The sequence below is a fragment of the Corvus kubaryi genome, unplaced genomic scaffold, assembly GCF_017639235.1.
Source record: "Corvus kubaryi isolate FWS band 111438036 unplaced genomic scaffold, C.kubaryi_AGA036_p1.0 37357, whole genome shotgun sequence".
Lineage (NCBI taxonomy): Eukaryota > Metazoa > Chordata > Aves > Passeriformes > Corvidae > Corvus > Corvus kubaryi.
This window is the reverse complement of record NW_024581117.1, coordinates 12,432,401-12,455,904: the sequence shown is the minus strand read 5'-3', so window position 1 is coordinate 12,455,904 and position 23,504 is coordinate 12,432,401. Positions and strand designations below refer to the sequence as shown.

Below are 23,504 nucleotides of genomic sequence, written 5' to 3'. Positions count from 1 at the left end.
ATTGTGAGCTGTGGAAGGGGAAGGAAAGATGAGCCATTCTGGGAGCTGAGTCAGATGTGAAGCCAGGCTGCTGAGCTGTGTGCTGTGAGCGCTTTGCTCGGGGCGAGCGCTGCCTCAGTGACAGAGAGCATGGAATTGTCCTGGATGGAGCTGGGCAATTCAGGGCAGGATATTGCAGTGTCTACTTTGAGCTGACCAAGCCCTCCTCAGGTCCTTGGCCTTGGCTCTAACGTTAGCTTGGGACTTATATTGATGAACAATTTGCTATGAACAGGTCCTTGAAACAGCTCTTTCTTACTAGGCAAGGGAAAGAAGAGCAAAGCTATTTTCTTCCTACTCTTCAGATTTCACTGAATACATCAGTGTTAAGAGCTCATATGCAGGATGTGAGAGACGTGACTTTGCTGCCCTTAACCTGACAGGACCGCTGCCTGCATGTTGTATGGGCTGGTGAAGTGCCCTAGCCATCAGTCTGCTGAGTTTTTTGGTTTTCAGTGAACAGCAAAATATTGATTGAAGCCAAGTAACTAAGAGTGAGAAGTAATGTGGTAGTTAACTCCTTTGTTTAGCTGCAAATTCATGGATTTCAGGCTTATTTATCTCACAGTAAATGTCCTCAGATTTAGCTTCTTTCTCTTCCAGATGGAACTTGCAGTCAGCATGCAATGCAGTAATTAATTTTCCTTTTTTTTTTCTTTTTGTTTTCTGTGATTCAGGGAGTATTTTACAACTTTAACAGGGAGGTCAGATAAAACATTTTGGTTTAAATTTTAGGGAATTTAACTGGGATCTTGTTTATAGTCCCCACAAAAGGGAATGTTGAATCTAAATCTGCCACATTTTAGATAAATTTGCCAGTCACTATGCTAAGAGGTAAGAGAGGAAGATTGGAGGAGAGCCATGCTGAGGTGTAAAAAGCAGTGAATTAGTGAATTTGTGAGCTTTGACCATGACCTTCTCAAGGTGTTGTGGATCCTCAGAGAGGCAACATCTATCACACGTGAAGAACTTAGATAACTGGGAAAATCCAGTTCCTAGGTTAGATGGGCTAACTCTGACCCTCAGTAGATGTCCTTTTCCTTCATTCCCACCCTGCTCTGTACTACTTGGGTATAATATGTTGTTGAAAGTTCTAAATGCTTTATAAATCCTAAAGGAGTTTGAAATGTCTACACCATTTACTAATGCACTGATTAATTAATCCTGTGTATTAGCGAAGGTAATTTGCTCAAACATCTCAGCACACATGTGCTGTGTCTGTGAATACTTTTATTCCCAGGGAGTAGGTTTAGATTGGATATCAGGAAGGAATTCTTTACTGTGAGGGGTGCCAAGGCTCTGGCAGAGTTGCCCAGAGAAGCTGTGGATGTCTCATCCCTGGGAGTGCTCAAGGCCAGGCTGGAAGAGGCTCTCAGTAACCTGGGATAGTGGAAGGTGTCCCTGCCCATGGCAGGGGGTTGGAACTGGACAATGTTTAAAGTCCCCTCTTTCTCCTTTTGCAGAGAAGTTGTGGTTATTTATATGGTGTGACCAGATGAGTGTGTGTGTGTGTACACAGCAGGGAAACGCAGTGAGTAAAGGAAGAAGAGGAAAACAGCGTCATAGGAATGGATTTGACTCTGGTTGTTTTTCAGTGAGTAAAGGAACCCCCTCAGATACGGCACTGCCTTGTGGGGGTGCGAAATGGTCAATTAGACATAATCTGCTGGAGGACATCTGTGACACTTTACTCCTTTCTTGTCAGCATGCTTGCCAGAATGATGGATGAGACGTTTGCAGGAAGGGAAAGTCTGTTCTCTTGTGTTGGCTTTTGTTGTGTTTTTGCAAGACAAAACCCTTCCCCTGTTTTGGGTTGCAATGTTGAGACATCACATTAGAGACACCAGCCCTGTTAGTGGGACAACAAAAGTACAGCATGTGGTAAATAGTTCAGGAGTGAGAGAGGGTACTGGTAACCATGACAAGGAATACATCTATGAGGAAAAGGACCAGCACTCTCAGAGAGACCTGAGAGATTTAGGGACCTCACGCTGCTGAAGTTCCTGAAAAAGGCAGTTATGGGCAGCTCCACAATTGCATAGGTGGGTTGGTGTGTGTTTAGACACACAGATTTACTTGATTATCAGATGTGGAAGTGTCATACTCACAGATCATTAAGCCAAGGCTCCAATACATTGCCTTGTGATGAAATAATTTGCTGTAAAGAGTAACTGTAACTCCTGTACTTAAGACATAAGTGTAACAGCCCTCCAGATGAGGTCAGAAAGTTCTTTTCTGTGCTGCAGCTGGTTTTGTAGTAAAAATAATGCTGTGAAACAGCTATTTACTTTTGTTCCAAATGTGACTTTTAAATGAAAGGGAACTTGTTTCAAAAATAATGACAAGAGGGTTTTTTTTTTCCAGAAACACAGCCCCGAACCTTTTGTTGTGGTAGGACCGAGTAGAGCCCAATCTAAAAATATGCTGATCACCTGAAAGTCCCAGTGATTACTGAGAAGTCTGAGCCCACGAGGAAACTCAGTACTCTTGTACTCTTGGCAAACTGAGAATTAACTCCGGTTCTGTGAAGAGGAAAGACCACAGCTGCCCCCTTCAAGGAGTGCAGCTTTCCCCCAGCTGAAGCAAATCCTTGCAGCTCCCAGGCAAAGCAGTAAGGGAGAGGCACCTGAGCTGCTCTGTTTTCCATGTGCAGAGGGACAGCTGGGAAGGAGTGACAGCAGCCACAGTACAAGGCAGGGAGAGAAGCAGCAGTCAGGTCTTGCTGAGAGTTCTCTGAACAGCTCAAGATTTTGGCTGCCTCTAGGAAAGGGTTGGTATTACCTCTGGGTAGATACAGTGAGGGAATAATTCCTGTGGTGGGAAAGCTTAGGTGCCAGAGGGCTCTTTGAAGGGAGTGGTTGAATGACCTTGAACAAAGACAGGCAAGCCAAGTTCCCTCTATTCCAGCTCCCACCGTGCATTAATCTCCTGACAATGCAGTTAAGTGAGAGAATTCTCTCTAGTCCCTGAAAACACTAGCAGACAGTTACCACAGTGGAAAGTGCAGAGACTTAAGAAGCCAAAGGGAAACTGACAGAGCTTTGCAAAGCACTTTTTTTTCCCCTAAATTTTGTAGGGCTGAGGAGGTGTTGAGAGTTATGAAAGCTCTCTGTTTCTTTTCTGCCAGGGTTTTAAAATCACATGAAGCAGACACAATTGATGAAGTTTTCCATTACAAAAACGAAGATCTGCCATGTACAGAGAACCTGGCTTCCTTTTAGAACAGCAAGCTAAAGAGGCTGGATACAAAGTGCTCCTTGCTTATCTATATCGAGGACTTAGCTGCTCCATCCTAAGTGCTGCCACCCACTCCTAATGGCCACTAATGGCTCTGGACCAGATGTAGAAACCATTTGAAAACCAGTCATCTTTCTGACAGATGTCTCTTTTCATCATTTCCTTGAATCTGCTCAGACTGTTGCATCTTTTAATTTCAGGGAACAGAGTAAGGTGGGGTCTGTGCCCATGCGAGGGAATGTTTTGAAAGTCAAACAGCAGACAGAGAAGCCACAGTCTGTGCCTGTCTCTGCTTGGGTGAGCAGAGCCTGCTGTCACCAGCATTTCTGACCTGAATGCAAATTCAAGATTCAGTTCCTGCAAATAGCCTCTACTTGAGCTTATTATTCACTGTTCATTTGCCCGATTGCTGCCAACAGTCACATTCTCTGGTGTGTTCAGCTGGAGAGAGCACGCAATGGGTGTAAATACTGCTGATGTGAATTCACTAAGGGATCCAAGTGACTGTTTCTGTTAGTTTTGCGGCATTCCCCAGTTCTGTTTGTTGCCATGCAGTCAGTTCTCAGCCATTGCTCCCTGGAGATATACACCAAGGCTCAAAACATTGTAATTTAATGCAAAGGAAGAATAGGAATAAGTTCCTATCACAAGTCAAATCACTCATTGCTCAGCTGGTGACTGATAAAAGTTTTTAAGTCCTGGCTTTCTCAGCTCCTCATTTTATCTGAGCTGGAAGACTCTCATTTATTCTGCGCACATGCCATGAAAGCTTTTGCTCCTTTCACCCCCTTTTTACCCATTGTCTGCTCAGAAGTCTGATGCTGTCCTTCAGTTTGTGGTTTTCCTCCCTCAAAGCAAACCAATAAGGGAAGTGGGGTTCTTCCATTGCCTGCTCCACTGCCTGGTACCCATATCAGACAGACTGTTTGCTTTCAGTTGTACCTGGCAGGATGTAAGCAGTGACCATGAGCTTGTAAAATGGGGACCTAAGTGCCTTTTTAAGTAACTGGTACCATTACCTTATTACTTTTGTTTCTTATACGCTTAGTTTTGAGCTGAAAGCCTGTTCTCTTCTCTTGTTTTCCATAGAAGAAACCAATAGTTCTCATCCCTCTGCCCCGAGGCTGTGAGTAAAGAAGTCTCTAGTTTTGTTTAACGGTTGAGTCGTTTGGCAGGTTCACTTGTGCTGTAATGAATTAGAGTCATTGCAAAGTTGTTTCTCTTTGGTATTTCTGGACCTTGAGAGAATGAAGCCACCTGGTTTAGATGCTTTTTAGCCTGTTTCTCAGTTGACACTCTTCTCCCCAGTCCAGAGAACAGACAGTTCTGCCATTGCCTGAACTCTCTGTCTTTCACTTTTGACAGCAGCAGCACTGTGGGTCAGTTCTCCTGGGATACCATATTTCCACAGCACTGATTTCCTTCTGGTCACTGCAAGTTCTTTAACCAGAACAGGACTACAGGACTGGGAGCCTTTTTTTTTTTTAATCTGGCCACATCCACTGAAGTTGTCCCAGATCAAAAGATTGTGTAGCAACAGAGGAGTTCAATGCTGATCATCTCAGGCAATTGGTGCGGGGATGGGGTTAGATCAGGCAATAGCACTGCAGTTGGAATTCTGATGAGAACATGATGCCACTGGAAAATGCCAACCCAGTCAGTAAAATGTGGAATGGCAAATGTTTTTCTTTATGAATGCACTTCCCCACTTGGAACAAGCGCTTTTCATTGTGGAGTTACTCTTCTGCACAGTGATTAATGTCGTTATCTGCAACTTTTTAAAACTAATTGAAGGAAATTCAAGCTGACATCAAGCTGCCAAAAGCCAACTGTAAGTAGGTCTGGGGCCTGTGCTGGTTGTATTGCTGCTTTCCCTGTGCATGTGTCATTCACAGCATACAGTGAAGGCAGAGGTCCCTAAGCTGTTCTTTTCCAGCTTACATGCTGAGATGGGATCAAGTGGTTCTTCCCTTCCAGAAGCACAGACACGCCATGGATAAGTCCAGAAAATGAGATCAAAGTCTGGCTGCATTCTTGATAGTTATTCTGAAAGAAACCCATTCATGCTTTTGCCATTTGATCTGCAGCTGAAAAAAGTTTGAAGAACAAGTGCCTGTAATGATGCTTTTAATTGTGGCTAATGCATTGTGTGTTATGGCACGGAGTTAGGAAACGTGGCTCTTCTCTGGGAATTCCTCTGTCAAACAGGCTCTGGATGAACAAGAAGCAACACATGGAATTCTCCTCCAAGGGCTGCAGCAACTGTGGCCATCTGCCGAGAAATAGTGATTCCTACAGCAGTGAACTATTTCTGAAGCAGCTTCAGTGAGCTGCAGGAGCTCCATTTCCACGGAATCCATTCCCAGGAGGTTTCTCTGGATCTCAGGTGGCTGCGGTGTCGCTCCAAAGCAATGAGCCTTGTGAAGAAGCTCAGCAGGAACAGCTGCTGCGTGGAGGGAGAGGGTGTGGGGCAGAGGACCTGCAGTGGTCACCACATCAGAACATGTCCAGCACCTGGGAACGTGTGCGGTCCTGGCTGTAGCTCATGTGAGAAGAGGAAGGAACCCAAGGGCTCCTTGTCTGTCGTCACAGGTACCTGATTCTTGAAACCTCTTACAGCTCTGGGATTTGATTCCACTGTTGATGTAACCAGAGTCTGAGTTGGGTGCCCATCTGCATTTAGATCTCTGCATGCCTGGCCCTCCTGCCGCACTGAATTCCTTTGTGAACATGGATTGCTTCATCAGAGCACACTCTCCCCAGCTGCCTTTGGGCTCCTTTCAGATTTTTCACAGTATTAAGATCCGTTGCTTTGTGGGAAGAGATCAGTGGATGTCTTCTGTTCCATCAGGAAGCTCAGACTTCAGGATTTTCTCATTTGCAAGCAGTATCAAGATGTCACCATTGCATACACAGGTTGTTGCAACCCTTCATACCACTTTTTTAAGATGCCTGTGCAAGGGCAAAGCAGGAATCTGGAGGAGACCCCACAGTTTGCTGGGGCCAGAGATGCAGCCCTTGTGCTAACAGCAAACACACCTCTAAATTAGGAGTGTTGTCTCTGCCTGGCACCTCACACCAACACTTTCCTGCCAAAAGCAGCACAGGGGAGTGGTGTCTAATAACAGCTGGAGCAGTGGCAATGAAAAGGTGCTTCTGCCTTGTGCTCAGTAAACTGAACAAAGCCTGAGCAACTGTGCTTTTGGGAGAGAAAAGTGAATCAATAACTCGATGAGGACTGTCAAGTAATGCTGTTGTCTGCAGTGCCTTTAATGGCTTTGGTCAATAAACTGCAATTATTTTACAAATATGTGTTGTGTTCTCTTCTAAATCTATCTCTCAGCTTCCTATATGAATTTTTAAAATGAGAAATATCCTAAGAGCTTGCATTGTGTAAAATCTGTACTTAAAATCAATTGGTGTATAACAAAAGGCCTGGGTTTGCTGTTCCAAAAAGCACACATATAAAGTACCATGTCTTCTGTAGTACATTTTCTTCTTTTTTTAAAAGGAAAGTTCATAATATATCGTCATTAATAAATTTTCAGAAACACTTCAGACATATATATTTTTTCTGTATCTGTTTTCTTTAGAGGCTGGAATTTGTCTAAGTACCACAATTACATTTTGCTTCACAAAATTTAAAAGAAGAAAGTAGTCTCCACACACCTCTACTGTATGAATTTCTCTGTCTGAATAATTTTTACTTTTGCTGTGCTGTAAGCTGTAGTCTGTACCTGCCTTTATTTTAGAGTAATAACAATATAAAGATTCTTCTTACTATACCTAGAACTTAGTTGCTTAAGGGGAATTTGCTTTTCCCTTTAAATATTAAAAAGAAGCAATGGAGAGGTAGAAGAAAAGGACACAATTTATTCAAAACAGAAACCAAGCTCAGCATAGGAGGCTGCGTTTTGCTGTCTGCTCTTCAAAGCATATCAAGATGATAGCTTTCAAATATTTAAAGGTGTGCTATTTACTCAAATGTGCAGGTGTCTGTAAAAAAAAAACCAGCAAGAATGATCTTATCCTTAGATAGCAGTGTTCCCCCTCAGTCCTACCAGAGGATCAGCAAGAGCAAGGAAAAGCAAAAGATTATTGACAACGAGATGATCAGAACATTTTCAAAGATGAAGAAAGGTGCTAGGGGTTGTTTCAAATTTCCTGGGCATCCAGCTCCTCTGTAGATTGGAATATTTCTCCTGTTTTATTTACCTTTAGTTAAGTGAGTAGTGTACACAAGCCCCTGGCCTTACTGAAAGAAAATATTCTGGTAACAGTCATTGAAGCCTTTTTGCTTTTTTTCTGCACAGTGTGTTGATTTCCTAAAGTGTATTTCAGTGGGAGCAAGATCTTCTTGAATATTCTTGACATTTTATCTTTGAAGAGCCACTAAAATCTGATCCCATTTGCCCAAATGGGCTAATCTGGTTAAAGTGGGAGGGGGAAGAAAATAGAGAACCATTGCAATAGGCAGCAGCATTGAAATTCTATTGGAAAAGGAGGAGTGCTGGCCCCCTGGGGCATCCAGCCTCTCCCAGCCAGCTCCTTTATGTAGGAACTGGCATCTCTGCATCCAGCCAGCCCTCCCTGGGGCTCTGGCACTGGGGGTTCATCTCACTGAGGAGAAGGTGCTGACAACAATGCAGAGACTCAGGAGTTCTCAGAGAAGGACAGCATTGTTGCTTCAGAACAAAATGTCTCTCCCCAGCAGCCTCTGCTCCAGCAAACGTGTCCCAGCACATGCTTGTCTCCATCAGCTGATGGGTCTAAGCTGCAGCACGCTTACCTTTCTGCTTTAATAGCCTGGTAATGCCACTCTAAATTAACAGTGTTCACTCCAAGTAACCTCTGTGTTTCACACACTGCTCAGACTGTTGCAGGAAATGTAAAGATCTGCTGAGGTAAATAAATTTGAGATTAGCTACTGTGTATTTTGTAGCTATTGTATGTTTTTACATAATATGGAAAAATAACTTGATACCACTTGATACATCAGGTTTTATTCTGTTTGCAAAAGCAGTCTTGAAAATGTGTGGTATATTTTTAGCATGGACCTTTTGCTTCTTTGCTGGGGAAAAAAAAATAGTATCTACCTACCTTACAACTCAAAGGGTAAGAAATTTGAGAAATGATGATAGAGTTCAGAGTGCATGCCTGCCTGTCATGAGCTCAATCACAGGCTTTTCCCTGTTCAGTTTCTTTCCCAACATCTGGCAACAGTGCTGTGAGTTCTGTAGTTCTTTGATATTACTACAGATACCCTTTCACAAAGCCGATAGTTCAGTGGCAGGAGAGGTGGGAGCACCTCGAGACCCCATTTCACTTGGCAATGGAATGGTAATGTATTTCTGGGACTGCTTTTCTGGAGTTAGGAAACATAGGGTGTACAGAAAGGCATTTGCAGGTCTGCTCTTGGAGTATATTCGTGTGTGCAACCTGAAAATGCAGCATCAAATTGCATCTTGAGATAGGTAAAGGTGGGAGATTGACTGTCCAGAGGCACAAGGACAAAAAGGACCCCACATCAAATCATCCCTGTTTCCAGAATGCATGATGTGTTTATGGATCCATAGGATATAGGCATTGCTATTTGAAAACAACAGCTTAGAGGGTTTTTTCCTTATACCCTGTTAATGACATGTTCAAGCTTTGCATTAACCACCTGAGAGACAAAATTAAGGAAGCTTTTTTTCAATGGAAAGGAATTCTCCTCATGTTTAGCACTTGTTTGATAGCTTCTTCATGGGTTTCCTCTGAGATAATTTAGAATATGGTTACATAGGTCCTAGAGATGTACTAGGACCATGCTCTAAGGATAGGAAGGGCTGGATATTGCCGTTCTCTTTGTGGTCAGTGGGAATTTTGTTAAAGCTGAGGCTTTCCTGGAACAAATCAAGACTATTGAATTTTTACTGCAGCTTTTAATATTTCAATATTAATTATAATTTAATAATTAATAATTTAATAATTTAATCTTTTAATACTTTTCCATATCATGTAAAAACATACAATAGATACAAAAGATTTTGTAGTTGCTTCAGAGTGTTCGAAGGGTTCAACAATTGCAGTACTGGACTTGCAGGCTTTGGGAAGGTAGCAAATTGATTCACAGAAGAGGGGTGGGAGAGCACAGGGCCCAGTGACTGCCTTCCCTAGAGCCCAGGCTGTGCTTTGGTATTTAGGAATTCTCATGATTCATTCCTTCTTGTACACCTAGTCTCTTTAAAAGATGATAGGATAATATTCTTCTCTTTCCAAAAGCTGCATAGAGAGGCAATGATGCTTTCACACGTGCCAGCACCGACAGAGAATGGGGAAGGCTTGAAAATGGTAAGAAGAGGCACATCAGAATAGGCTGAACCATTTTCAGAAGCCTTTTGAAAATGACAATCCTATTTGACTCCTTTCCAAACTAGAGGAAACTTTCGCACGGTTTTCTGGCAGGATTCGCAGGTGCCCTCAGTATTCACTGGGTACAAATAAAAGACTGAAGGGGGACTTACGGCTCCCTGGTTTGAGCCTGACTTTGTTCTGGTCTTGGCCCAGACTAGAACAGCTTGAGTGCAATCCATTAGGTACGGGCCACCAGAGGCCAGCTGGGACATGCTGTGGCCACGCCTGAATGTGCTCAATGGCTCCATGGACAATTGCTTTCATAAAGCAAGACATTTTTTCACATGGAATGAATAATGCTGTCTCTTCTTTACCAGTAAGTGTTGTATGTGTGTGTACACCCGCAGGAGTGTTTACCTTCCATGTATTTGAGATGCCCTTTCTGTGTGATGCAGAGGCCAGTGGCACCAGTCACTCTCTCTGGACCCTCTTTATTCCCCTCAGTAACTCAGCTGGTATCATGGTGCCTGTTTCTCTACAGTGATCCTGGGGCACAAAAAAGGAGCTAATGCAAATGCCATGGCTTTTTCATCATAGCAGAAATGTGGAGAGGAAAAACAAAAATCAATGTTGTCAAGTGAGCAGAATCAATAGGGAAAGCAGAGTTAGCATCAGGCTGCTTGGAGAACGTTACCAGCAATATGAGGTCGCTTGTATCCCACAGAACAGCCACAATAAGGTGACTTAAAAACTTGCTAATGAGTCTGGCAGCCCGTAAGGGAGAGGCAGTGTGTTGAATTCACATTTGTGTCGGTTTCATCAGGCTTTACAAGCCCTGGGAGGCTTTTTAAAGGGAAGATAATGTTTTGGCTCTGTGCACTATTTGCAGCTGAGGAATAATCAGAACAGAGAAGTATGACTTGCCTTAGTGCCTGTGCCTTGCAAAGGTGCAGGCAGACACTGCAAACCCTGATCTTCTTAGTAGCTGTGTTTATATGCTATTTTCATGTTGTGCAAAGGGCACAGTTCTTAAGAGCTGACCTTTTGAACAGAATAGGAGGGCAATAACCCCTCTGGCTTGTGAGCAGAGGTCTGCAAGGAGGGGAGAGGGGTGAGCCACCAGGAGCAGCACTCCAGTGCAAACACTGTGATGCTGCTTTCACAAATTTCTGCTGGGAATTCTTTGGTGTAATTGCAAGAATTTTGTCATAGAGAAATAGGCCATATGTTCCCTCGTTGTCTGCCTGTGTGAGTAAAAAATGACAGTCTTAACAGCAAGAAAGAGGAGGAGATGTAATATTCTAGAAAACATGGCTGGTTTTATTCAGAGGACAGAAGGTGAGTGAAATTAAGCAAAAGCTTTCTGCCTCACCAGTTTCCTCCTTTTAAGTAAAAACTTATAGACTGCTGACAACTGTTATGCAAAACCAGAATCAATAGCTCATACTAGGGCTGAAATTTCTAAAGACTGCCAGCTTGATTCATTTTTAAGTACTGTATCTGAACCGCTTGTGCTGATTCAAGGTCAAAATTCGTAGATCGTATGCAGCATATGGTGAGAACCTTTGAATTGTTCCTAAAGCTCAGTGTCTTGTCCAAGCACAATGATAGCACAAATTCACTACTAGTGGTACTCTTTTTATTTGCATCTGCTCATTCAGGTGACAAGTGTAGGATCAAAGTGGCTGCTGAGGCAAACTTTGTAGCATAATGATGTTTAAGTCCATAAATCTGTGTTCAAGAAGACTGTGGGCTTAAATACTTCTTTTTCAAGGATTCCTCATAACTGGTGAGTGGTCAGTTGAAAGGAAAGAATTGTTTTCCTGGAGAAAGATGACCCTGGGCAGGTCTTTTCTTTGGACTTGTGCATTCATAGTCTAAAATCCAAACATCAGTATTATGCTTTTGTAGCACTTTGTGGATTGCATCTCTTCTTTACTAGCTGAATAGACCCTCGTAGATATTGTTGCAATGGGCAGCCTGAAATGTGAGAGAGAAACGTGCGGCATTGCCGTGCATCATATTTGTCCTGCCCTGCTGTCAAGTTTGAGCCTAACAATGAGGACATCTGATTCCAGTGTGTGAACATATGTGCTGGCCATTTAGCTCCATGAACAGCGGTATTTGCAAATACTAATTTGGTGTTGAATCTCGTAATATCAAGGCCACTTCTGACTGCAGACACCTTTGATATATCTTCCAATTTAATGAAATAGGACAAAAAGCAGAAATTGCTCTTCTTGTCAGACTGAGAATTAGTTTGAATGGTGTTAGGTCAAGCCAGACACAAAAAATGTCAATAGCTCCTGTTCCCCAAAAACATGGACAGAGTGGTACATCTGAACATCAATGCATTGGGGTTATTTTGGATTAACATGAGAAGCAAACCCCAAATTCACACTTTGGTTATGGGAATTCTTCGCTAGCCTGTTGATGTCTGTCCACAGGAGCAGAAACTCTGGTTCATGGCACAGACATTGGAGTCATCTGAAGGATTTAGGCAAATAAATCTGCACAAGCTGCTGACTGCAGAAGACAGGCTGCTTGCCATCTTGTGCCTCACAGTATACTGGACTTCCATTCTCTTGCCCGCTTTATTTTGATTGTGTTCTGCTCAATGGCAGCACTGAGGAGGAAGAATCCCCTTACAGAACTGTATTTTAATTTCTGCCACAGGGACACAACAAAATTCCTTATGAAATGAGCAAGAAGGGAATATGTTAGCCTGCCTTACTGGAGGCCACTGTCCATCGTTCCTGCACAGTCCTGAACCTGCTTATTCCAGTCCTCCTGCATGGTGAGTTTCTGTGGCTTTTCTCTGGATCTGTCCACGCCCACTTGCCTCTTCTGAGTCCACATGTGTTTTGCTGATTTCCAGCAGCTATTCCTCTATGTGGGACTTCAGTCAGGGGTTCCTGTCCTCTCTCTATGTTAGTAGGTGGGGGGGACAGATATTCCAGGGAAACTCTCAGCTTTTAATTTGTCAGTAACTGCACAGGCCAAAGTCTTTGATGATTCTAATTCAAGCACAGGTTCCCAAGTTTCCCTGGAATTTAATGGCATTTGAGACGGGGAAATGCAGACTTGGCTATAGGCACAATGCATGCTTGAAAGTTTTGAAAATAACTTTTCTCTGCCTTTGTGTCTTCACTGTTATATTCCTCTCTGTGGAAAGCTCTGCCTTTCTTAACCAACCCTTAGCTGGAAATTGATACACTTCTCTTCTAGAAAATTTGCTCTGTGGGGATTGGAATATATTAGCTCTGAAAGTTGTCGGAAATGTTTTCCATTATTATGGGAGCTTGTCAAATTCACAGTCCATGTGGAATGCAGATGCAGCAGAAACATCGACTCTTGTGTTGATGGCAGTGCATTCCAATTATCCTGGTGTGGTGCAGGGGAGGGTATTTTTGGTCCTTGGGAAGCACAGTGGCATGATGCCACATGTTACAGGATCAAGCCTCTTCCCTGATTTCAGCTGTAAGTGTGGGGGTAAGTGATACATGAAATCTCAGCCTGAAGGAGTCCAGGAGCGAGCGGTGAAAGGAAACTGATGGAATTATAATAGCATATGGAGACAGAATTACAAGACCGAATTTCAATTTCAGCTACGCCTTTCCAGCCACTCAGGAGTCAATCAGGCATTTTTCATAAACTAGGGCTCTGTATGGATTGATTTGTTATTGTTGCAAAGCCTTTTGTGCTGGGCTCAAAAGTTTTAACCCCTGCTGTGGGAACAGACCATCTCCCATCCCAGAAGCTGGGGATATTCCCAGATTTCTGCAGCAGAGCTTTGCCAGGGATGGTAACCCTCCTCTGGTCTTGTCATCGCTTGAAGGCAGGACCACGACACTGTCCCTGGCAATTACATCCCCATATAGGAGGAGCTGTGTTCCTAAGAATGAGTTCTGCTCCTAAAAAGTACTTTTGGAACACTGTGGGATAATGTTCAGTTTTTGGAATTCACCAGAGTTCATAAAGTATTCACTGGATGTTTTACTTCCAGTCATTCTGACTCTTTTCCTTTTGTTTTTTCCACAAAGGCAATGCAATTTACAATCTGTAAAGGAGACTTCTGGGGCTGCATTGCACCTGCCTGTCAATCACAGTTCAGATCTCACTGAAATACTTACATTTGGGTGCCAAAAGCCAGAGATTTCCGAAATCATTGCTTCATTCTGACAACTGAGTACCCCAGATTTGCGGTGAGTGAGGAGGCAATCCAATATTTTTATTATAGTGTTGGAAATCTTTTATTAATTTAAAATGATAGTGGCAAATAAGTTTTGTGTGAAATGTCTGTTCTGACAGGTCTGAAAAGGAAAGATGTCAGAAATATGTGTAACTAGAGGATAACTTTCCTAAACTCAGATTTGTCAACAGCAAACCAGAAGGCAGAAACAATGTGAAAATGTCATTTCCCAGTGGAACCAGTTCCTAATTGACACTTGTAGTCTGCAATGCCTGTTTCTCATTCAACAGCTTTCACAGCAGAGGTACTTAAACTTTACTCCATGTTTTCTTGTTTAGTCTCAATTTCTTACTTTGACACACAGCAGAATCCTAAGGGGAAATGAAACAACAACCCTGCTGCTTGTAAGCTGATGAAACCTTTCCGGGAGAATCAATCCAGAAGAAAACTTGATATGATAGACTGCAGCTGGTTCTATGCAAGGTTTACAGAGCAGTGTCTTGAAACATGTTGATTTTTTCTTCCCCTGGAAAATCCTCCAAGTAGAGTATGCAGTTCATTTTCAGACTGTGACTTGAAAATCTGGTGAATCCTTGCATGTTTTCAAAAGACATTACTGTTTCTCTCCCTCCCCATTAAAAAAACTGCAGATGTTGGATGAGCTGGTGGCAGTAAATGAAACTATATTTTTTGTAAGAATTTTAAACACTCAGATACTAGAAAGGAAGATAGTGGTGCTTTTTGAAAAGAAGGAGGGAGAAGATTTCCCTCAGCTTTTGAAAAATGTGGTTAAGGGAAGTGGTTTTGTGGAAAGGGAGCAGGGGCGAGGCTCCTCAAAGCAGGTGTATTACTCAAGCTTTTATTTCTGGCAAAGGTGAGATTTTAGGTATGTCCTCAGGAAATCCCTGCTGGCTCAGTGAGATGCCTCTCTGCTTGGCTGACTCTCTTGGCTCCCAGTTTGTTATCTGGCTTCTGTGGTTCAATTCTGGGATTATGACAGTCAGGGGAAGAGCCTGGAGGCAACTGTGTGGGGACAATTCCATTGAACACCTGTCCTGACAGCAATGAACCTCACCTCAGACCTGGGATGACATTGCTTAGGTCAGAGCAGATTCCTTCTTCAAGGGGACTCGTCAGATAGTCATGGTTTTCCCTGGGCTCTGTAGGGTTTTCCTGGGATATCGTACCTTTAGTTCTCCTCGTAGGGAGCACACACATCCCAGGCAGCTGAACTGGGGCTCCCCTGGACTTCCTGCTTGGCAAAAGTTTGTGACACCCAAAGGTGCTGGCAAGTCTGCACCTTTGATTTCTAGGCCTTAATTCAGAAGACAATTGCATGAATGATTTAACATGAATCAGCTCCTCAGAAACCTGTTCTTGATGATGAATGTAATTATTTGCCTTTCTTCTGCTCTTCACCTGGCCACTGTAGGGTTTCAAATTATTAATATTTTGTGATCATTTTTTCTCTTCTTTCCTGCCTCTTTCCTTCATCATACTACTTTCTTCCTTTGGTCGAAGGTGCTGTAGAGGGTTATCTGGTTTTTATACTGCCATGCAGCACTCTGCTGCCTCATATGTTTGTTTGTTTGCCATTAAACTATTCATGTGTTTCATGTGGGCTATTTCCCTATGTCTTTCAACTCCTGTTTTTTAAATAGACAAGGCAGCAAAGTCAGTGCTAGGTTTTTTCCTGCTTACAGATTCAAAGAGTGAAGATTCGGTTGGTCATCTAAAATGCAAAGTTACTTGCAGGTCTTTCCATGTAACTATGCGGGTCTTAAATCCACATGTCATAGAGGAATTTAAAGAGGGTTTTTTCCTAACAATAGAAGATATAAGTAGTGCCATTAGTTTGTTTAGATGAATACCAGATCAAACTAGGAAAATATCTCCAAACTCATTTTCCACACTGAAGTCATTTTGTGTGTGACAGCTCTGTTTTTTCTGTTTACCAAAATATCTTTCATCTTTTTTTTACTTCTTTTACTGAAAGACATTTCAGTTGTTTGAAGGTCCTTGATCACCACATTCAAACTTCAGTAGTGACAGCTTCTGTGCACAGGACTCTTGTCATGTCCTTGTGTGTTTGCTTTGAGGCTCACCTAATTTAAGGTGAAAAAGAGTTTTGGGCTGCACCACATTCGTCTCTAAACTTCCAGAGCTTGTGTTGTGTGCATTCCTGGAAGCTGGAAGGCAGCAGTGGATAAGATACATGTAGGATGTTTTGGCACAAACTAAATCCACTCAGCACCAAAGAGAGAAGTCTCGCCTTTTTTGGTTGACTTTTAGCCCATGTTTCAAATTCTCCCAGCTGTCAGTGCCTGCCCTCACACATCTGGCTGAAAGATAATCTGTTTCTTTGAAGTTTAGCAGTTTAATCCAGGTTTTAGATTACATTATCTGGCCTAAATTTTCATGTTGATTTGGATGTTCCCTTTTAAGGACTGACCTCAAATGCTGAAGTGGTATGTGCAGCGGGGGCTGGCCTGTGTTTCAGTAAGGCCCCGGCCCTAGGAAAGCCGAGGTGTGTGTTTGACCACCCCTGACTTTGGCAGGACTCACAAGATTCAGGCAGAAGGGCAAAGCATGTAGAATCAGTCCCTAAATTTCACTTGGGGTTTGTCAGAGTGTTTAGCTCAGCTGCCTGATATTACACAAATCTTTAAAAATACCAGTTCTGCTTTGGTAAGAGGGAAAAAAGTTCTGCAGTGCCACCTTTCATGTGGGAACATCCCCAGTCCTTTTAGAATCATAGCTACCTTTAAGAAGGCTCCCTGTGCTGCAGGGAGTCCCAGCAGCAGGCAGGCCTTTTAGCAAATGTATTTTCTGTTAGTCTGAAAGGAGCATGCCAGTTATTCACTTCCTTTTATCAGCTCTTTCGTTTTGTTTTGTTTCCCTTGTAAAGTTTAGCACGTTTTCATCCCCACATCTTACACTTAGTTATTTCTCTTCACAGCTGCCTTGTTTCCCCTTTCAAATTGATTTTGCATGAAATCTGGTCTGTAGGTGGCCACAATTGGAACTGTTAAGAATTTATCTTAAAAACAAGAAGCTCCCTCCTGCTGTGAAGACAATTTGTTAAAATAATATGCACAATTGAATATGACCTGGTCCTTTTTTTAGGCAGCCAAAGTTTCTAAACAGAAGGGAAACTGGCCTCTCTTATCCTGAAACAAGGGCATTTTCCAAGGTTGTCTTCTCTGTAGTGTGAAATGTCTTGAATTTCACTGAAATGCAGTCAATTTCAGGTGGAATTCCTTTATACTTTATTTTGACAACCACTGAGGGAAAAGGCTTGAGGCTAAATCTGAGATCTGTATCTTGTGCATTTTAGAACTAAAAGCTCAGTGAATATACTCTTCAGGGAACTTATCCATGTGTGAGTAACACATGAGCAATTAAAAAATGAAATGATTGGCTTCATTTGGTTTGCCTGAGACTAAAAAAGGAGTAGCCTTAGCAAGCAGATGTGATGTCTTAAAGTGCCACACAGGTCTTACAAATATTTCTCTGGTTCACGATCCTTGAAAAAAATATACAGGATGGCTGTTGCAGAAGTCATTGGAAAAAGTAAAGAAATAACACTGAAATTTGAGATACTCCTTCTGTCTTGGTTTGAAAGACAGTTGTCTGCTAAGGAAGGCAGGAGCCCCCCTTGGAATGGCAGATGCGACCCCCTTTCCCTCTGAGTTATTATAATTTTGAAATCAAGGGGCTTTTAGGCAAAGATGTGGGAAATAGGAATAACAGTTCTTTACTATGATATATCTATATGTGTATAACCAGTCAAACAAACAGCAATAACTCTGGCAGTAACAGCAAACAATCACAAACCCAGTGCCAGCCCTCTCGGCTGTCAGGCCCTTTCCCCTCGGGTGCAGTTCCGCTCGCAGCCGGCAGGGGCGCTGGCGGCTCCCGGTGAGCAGGGCAGGTGCGATGGTTCCCCCGCGGCTGCAGGGGGCGCTCCGGAGCGAGCTCGGGGAGCCCGCGGCACCGGTGCCCCGGGATCCCGGGAGGGATGGGACAAAGGCTTCACAAACCCCTGGGCAGCCGATCCCGGTGTCCGGCCGGGCCCTCGGGAGCAGCAGGCTGGAACGGCAGGGATGAGCACAAATCCCGGGTGGCAGATGCGATGCATCCAAACGGGGAACCCCCGGGGGTTGGGGCAGGCAGGGCAAGCACGGCTACAACGCAGCGAAGGCTCGAAGCAGTGGGGCAGGGCGGCCACGGCCCAGCTCCCAGTGGGGCAGGGAAGGCGGGCTGGGGATCCTGGGGTTTTCTCCACAGAAGGATAAAACAGTTGATGAAAACCAGCCTCCCTCTCCGGTGTTCGGGACTGACTGCCCCGCACACCCGGATGAAACAAAGGAGTACCCAGATGCACCCCACCCCCATAGGCACCTCTCTTGTTCTCTTAAGTACCCAGCCATTTGTCCCCCTAGCAACACGTATGGGGAAAATTCCTTTAACAGGAAAAAAAAAACAACCAGGAGAGCTCCTAAAACCCCAACACCTTCTCTCAATCTTCAATACAGATATAACTCAAACCAAGACTTTGATTTGTTGATGTGAACAGAGTGGCTCATTTAATTGTTGAAACAACTGACTAACCAAGCAGCTCCCTGCCCCAGCTATCCTGTGAGGGGAAGTTTTACACCCTGTGCTCTTTCAGTTTTCCAGAGTTAAATAACACTGCTGGAAAAACAGAGCCAAGAGCGTTCACATTGTGTATATAAATCAGTGATTTGCATCTGATTTGCCAGGTTCTGATTTACTAATTAGCAAATGCTATTTAAATGTGTCTAAACCACAATTTCAAATTAGTATGTGTGGTAAAATAAACAAGCTAATTAAAAACAGGCAAATTAAAGTGCACATGAAACTGTATCTATTGCAAAAAAATCTGTTCTCTCAGTCATAGAATCCCTCACCATTTGCCTGAGTACAGAGTCATTTCTGAAGGGGGCGGCAGTGGTGCTGCAAGTCACAGCTCCTGCCTGCATTGGGAATTTCTGGTCCATGGTATCGGTATGAAATGCACCAGTACAGTTGTGTAATACACTCTCGGTATCTGGGTTACAACCAGCTGGGCTTTGCCTTTGAAGTATGCTTGGAAACACTTTCAGTCATTTTCATATATTGAATTCTCAGAGAATATTAATACCATGCTTAATGTTTTACTTACTCGTATTATGAAGTGCTCAAGTTAATTAGAAAATGTCATGAATTTTCTGCTTTCTGTCACTCGGGAGCAGCATCGAGTGTCAAAGAATGTATCAACCTTTATTATCACACCCAAATGGGATTATGGAGCTACTGAGATGCACCTTAGAATTCTGATTTCCTTTTTATTCTAAGTTTTCAACAATAACTGTAGACATGCCATTCTGGCTTGTACATTACATTTACAAATTATCTGTTACAAGAGTACTACAAATATAAGACCATCATTTAAAGAGTCATTTTGATCAGATGTCAAAGACCCAGCCCAAAACTGTCTTACAAAAATAATGAAAAAATTAGGACAGTTCAGTTTGGTATGAAATCTCAATTAATATCCAATCAACTCTTGTAGGCAAGATTCAGCAGAAGCATGTATATATATTCAGGCTGAAGCCCTGTAATCATCAAGTTCAGGGGAAATCACAGTCCCTCAGTATATTTAATAATAAGGTCTTTTCCTCATGAACTGATGATGCCAGCAAAAAAAGGAGGTGTTGGGTCATTGAAAAGAGAGTGGGGAGGACACTAGGCCTCAGCCAAAGCCAGGAATGATATGCTTGCCTAATTCAGGAAAAAGAAAAGGAGTAAAGGAACCGTCTTCCCTGCTTGCTCTGCAAGTTCACAGCTTGTGTTATTCACTCTTGTGAAGGAACCAAGAATGAAAACATCCAGCAGCACCAAGAAGAAACAGGTACTTAAGGTTTTCTTTCCTTGGAGCTTTAACCAAGAAGATGAGGGCAAGAACCTCAGCAGCCTGAGACTGCTGCTCACTTTTTTTCTCAGCAGTGATGAGAAGGGATTTGCTATTGCAGTTTGAACACTTCCCAGGTTAAACATGGGACACTGTGTTTCCGGGAAGGGAGCACCAAGCCACTGGTAAACGGTGGTATAAGTTTGATTGATAGATTTAGCACTCATCATGTTTGTGATCATCTTGTGACACCATACATGGCACTTTTTGGGGATGTGGAGAGGCTTCCTTGGAGTCTGGAGGGTCTTGATCTCATTGATGTTTCCCCCTCTCAGACTTCTTGCACAGTTCTACTGCAAAAAGGGGAGCTTTGCTCTTTTGTCTTTCTTTATTGCAAGGAACAGGTTTTAGAACTTTTGGCTAAAAATTCTTCCTGTTTTAAATTTTAGGACCATCTGTATTTGCCACAGGTCTGTTGGAGTCCCTGTAGAAGCAGAAAATCTGAAAGCAGGAATCTCAAGAAATCTCTATTGAGCACTGGACCCATTTCTTCTTTCCAAGCCCTAAGTTCTATAACTGCAAAATTCAAAAGTTTCGCAGAGTTGATGCATGGGGAAGCTATGTGTTTGCCACGTTTTTTTTTTTTCAGTTGAATGTTCTCATCCTAAGGAAAGTAGGAAGACGTTGTTATTTTCATAGCAAAACTAGTGCTTTTTCCCTACCCATGGGGACAGCATTTTAGTCTTGGAGATAGTATGAAACAAGACTTAAAATACTTGGTTAATGCTGGAAGATAATTGTGAATGTGGAACCCCTGCATTTGATTATAGTTGATTGGAATATGTGGCTCCCGACTAGCCTGGTTTACAAACTTTGTTTCTCCCAGAGGCTTGGTACTTCTGGGCCAAATTGTGATTTAATTTTTTTCTGTGTAGACTTCACATGACTTCCCCCAATTCTTTCCACCTCCACAGTGAACTGAAAATCCAAGGACTGATACAGGCCAAGAAATATGAGGTTTTCACATCAATCTCCATGTTTTATTGATTTTTCTGTTGTCTCAAGCAAAAAGTAATTGTATTAAGAACTTTTACAAAGCCTGGGTGTTATTTCCATCCACTATTGCGTGTCATGGGGACAAGTCAGAGTAACTCAATTCTCCTACTGCAGAAGTGAGCTACCATGAAGGGAAACACCTGTAATGAATGTCAATGAAAGAGGGTCTTCGCCCCTGAGACTGTACCAGAGCAATCAATGAAAAACATGTTCTCAGGGCCTACTAATACTGCTAAGTTAAAATTAAAAGCACCAAAGTCCTGGTGTTTGGGACACCAAGAGAAGAAACTTACAGTGCTTCATACAGTGCGACCCTAGAATAAATCCCCAAAATAAATTTATTCCTTTTTTTTTACCAACTTGTCTTCAAAGCTTTACTTTGATTCTGTAGCTTGCCCTTTTTAGCTTCACTCTTATTTTCCTTTTTCCTTCCTAGTTTTGCCTCTTTAGTTACTGCTGGCTGTGGCCCTGGTTAAAAGGGCAAGTTTTCTTTTGCCTCTTGCAGACCTCTCCAAGATCCTGTAATCCAGGCTGTATGGCTTCTTGTGATTCCCAAGGGAAGCCTGCTTAGAACTGACATTGAATTGACTGTAGTGTGAGACACCAGCTTAGGAAAATTTCCAGAAGGAGAGTCATGAGGTCTGTTGCAAATGGTGTCAGGGCTTAGAAAAATACCTGCTGCCTGCAAAATCCCAGAAAATAGGTGTTGGAACTCTCTAGCTGTCATTGGGATTTCCATCAATGCACAAAGGCATCTGGATGTACCTATATATAGATATATATATATATTCACACAATATATACACAATTTACCTGAATAATTTTCTTTTGCACCAATGTCAGCAAGTGTTAGCATGACAAGGAATTCACCTTTAAGACTTCATCAGGGTTTGAGGCCATCTGTCCTTGATTTGCAGAAGTGTTTCTGATTCAGGGCACTGTTGAACAAAACTTTCACCATGATTTTCTCTCCTGGGCTTTGTGGTCCTTGGAAGGATCACAGCTTAGGAAGTTAAACTTCCAGATGTTTTCCAGTCACAGCCTTCTCCTGTCAACAAGATTCATCTCCCTGCAAATGAATTTAGATGTCCTTAGAAGGAGGAAAAGCCTTTGGCATAACCTTGAACTGTCTGGCAGCGCAAGGTTGACTTATGTGGAGGATGGTCTAATCTGTTCAGTGTTTCATCTCAAAAGCTGTCAGAGCTGTGAGTGTTCTGACGTGTAACTAAACCCAGCAGTGATTTGCAGATTTCTTAGCTACAAAGCAGTTTAGGTTTGAAGGCAAGACAGACTTGAGGACTGCAGTATGGACTGCTGTGAGTTAGCTGAAGGTCTGTCACATGTCCGTGTTTCTGCTTTGAGCAGCGAATTGTGTACACACGTTCCGCAGGTATTCTCCAGCAGCTTAGGGATGCTTCATCTCTCCTATCTCCCTTGTAGCCATGTCCACTTCCACTTTCATTAGTCCTGTTCTTTTAACTGAAAACTCAGTCTCTGTCTTCTTGAGATGCCTCCAAGAAGTACTCTGGAGCTCCAAGAAGCCGTAATGTAACTCACTAAAGGACACCGTTCATTTCCTCTGTGATTGCTGCTGAAGTGACAACGGATCACCTGCACAGAGGTGGTTTTGGGTAGAATACATGCTTTTTCTTTAATGGAGGTGGTAGAAAGAGAAATAGCAACTTGCTAATATTATATTTTCAACCCTCTAGGAATGGCACTGAGTGTTTGGGAAGAGTTTCTTACCGGGTATCATTTAGAAAATGTGCTGTAATGGCCCTTTCACTATGAAGGGTATTTCTTGAGTATGTAGCTTCCAGCCTCAAATCGATCACTGGCTGGCATGAACTGTCATAATGATAAAGAATTGAGCACTAAAATAAAACACATATGTATAAAGGCAAGTGAACAGCCTTGATTTCTGTATATATATTACATTGCAGTACCAATATAATTCTTTACATCTCTTATTCTCCCTTATTTACCTCCCTCACCACAACAAGTACATCAGGGATTTTATTAATTCAAAAGTAGAAAGAAATGTTCTCAGAGCTTTCTGTCCTTAAACAGAGAGACATAAATTGCTCCTGGTTGATCCAGGCTTGACTTTGTCCTGCTCACGGAAAGGAGCCAAGGTATCTGTGTCACCCTGGCCACTAAGCTTGTCAAGTGTAGGAAAGTAACACAGAAACATAAGGAGTCCAGAATACTCTGATTGACCCAGAAACATATTTCCTCATCTTTGTATATTGAGTACAAACTATTTTTGTGATACTCATGTTTCAGAATTGGACAACTTTTTAAAACTTTAACTTTTGTGCAAGAAGAAAAACGTATTTTCCACCCAGATTTAACTTTTTTATGTGCCATTTAACTTACTGCTGGAGGAGGGGGGAACCTTTCCTTGCCCTGTTCAGAAGCACTGCAAGAATCTGAGCATTCTCTTACAGAGAAATGTTTCTCAGGGGCTTGTCTGAGCACCAGGTAAGGTCAGTCATCTGTGCATGGAGGGAGCAGAATATGATACAGCAGGAAATATAAAGATGCAAGATGCTGCTTATGGCAACTGAATTTCAGAAGGTAAAAGTGAAATTGTGAACTTTGGGTTGAAGTAAAGAGAGTCCAATAACCTTTTCACAAAATTGGATTTTTTTTTTCTGTTGTGCCAAGCAAAATCTTCGACTTTTAATAACTGGTTTATTTTGATTGCAAACTGTGGTACAATGT

The 23,504-nt window shown here is 42.7% G+C and overlaps 1 long non-coding RNA gene across 1 annotated transcript in view; it reads left to right on the top strand.

Moving 5' to 3' along the window:
* LOC121667244 overlaps positions 1-23,504 on the top strand; it is a 99,656-nt gene that overhangs the window by 65,821 nt on the left and 10,331 nt on the right. Inside the window, exons 3-4 of the long non-coding RNA XR_006016980.1 lie at positions 12,289-12,409; positions 13,656-13,817. This is a non-coding gene — a long non-coding RNA (uncharacterized LOC121667244). The remainder of the gene's footprint in view (positions 1-12,288; positions 12,410-13,655; positions 13,818-23,504) is intronic.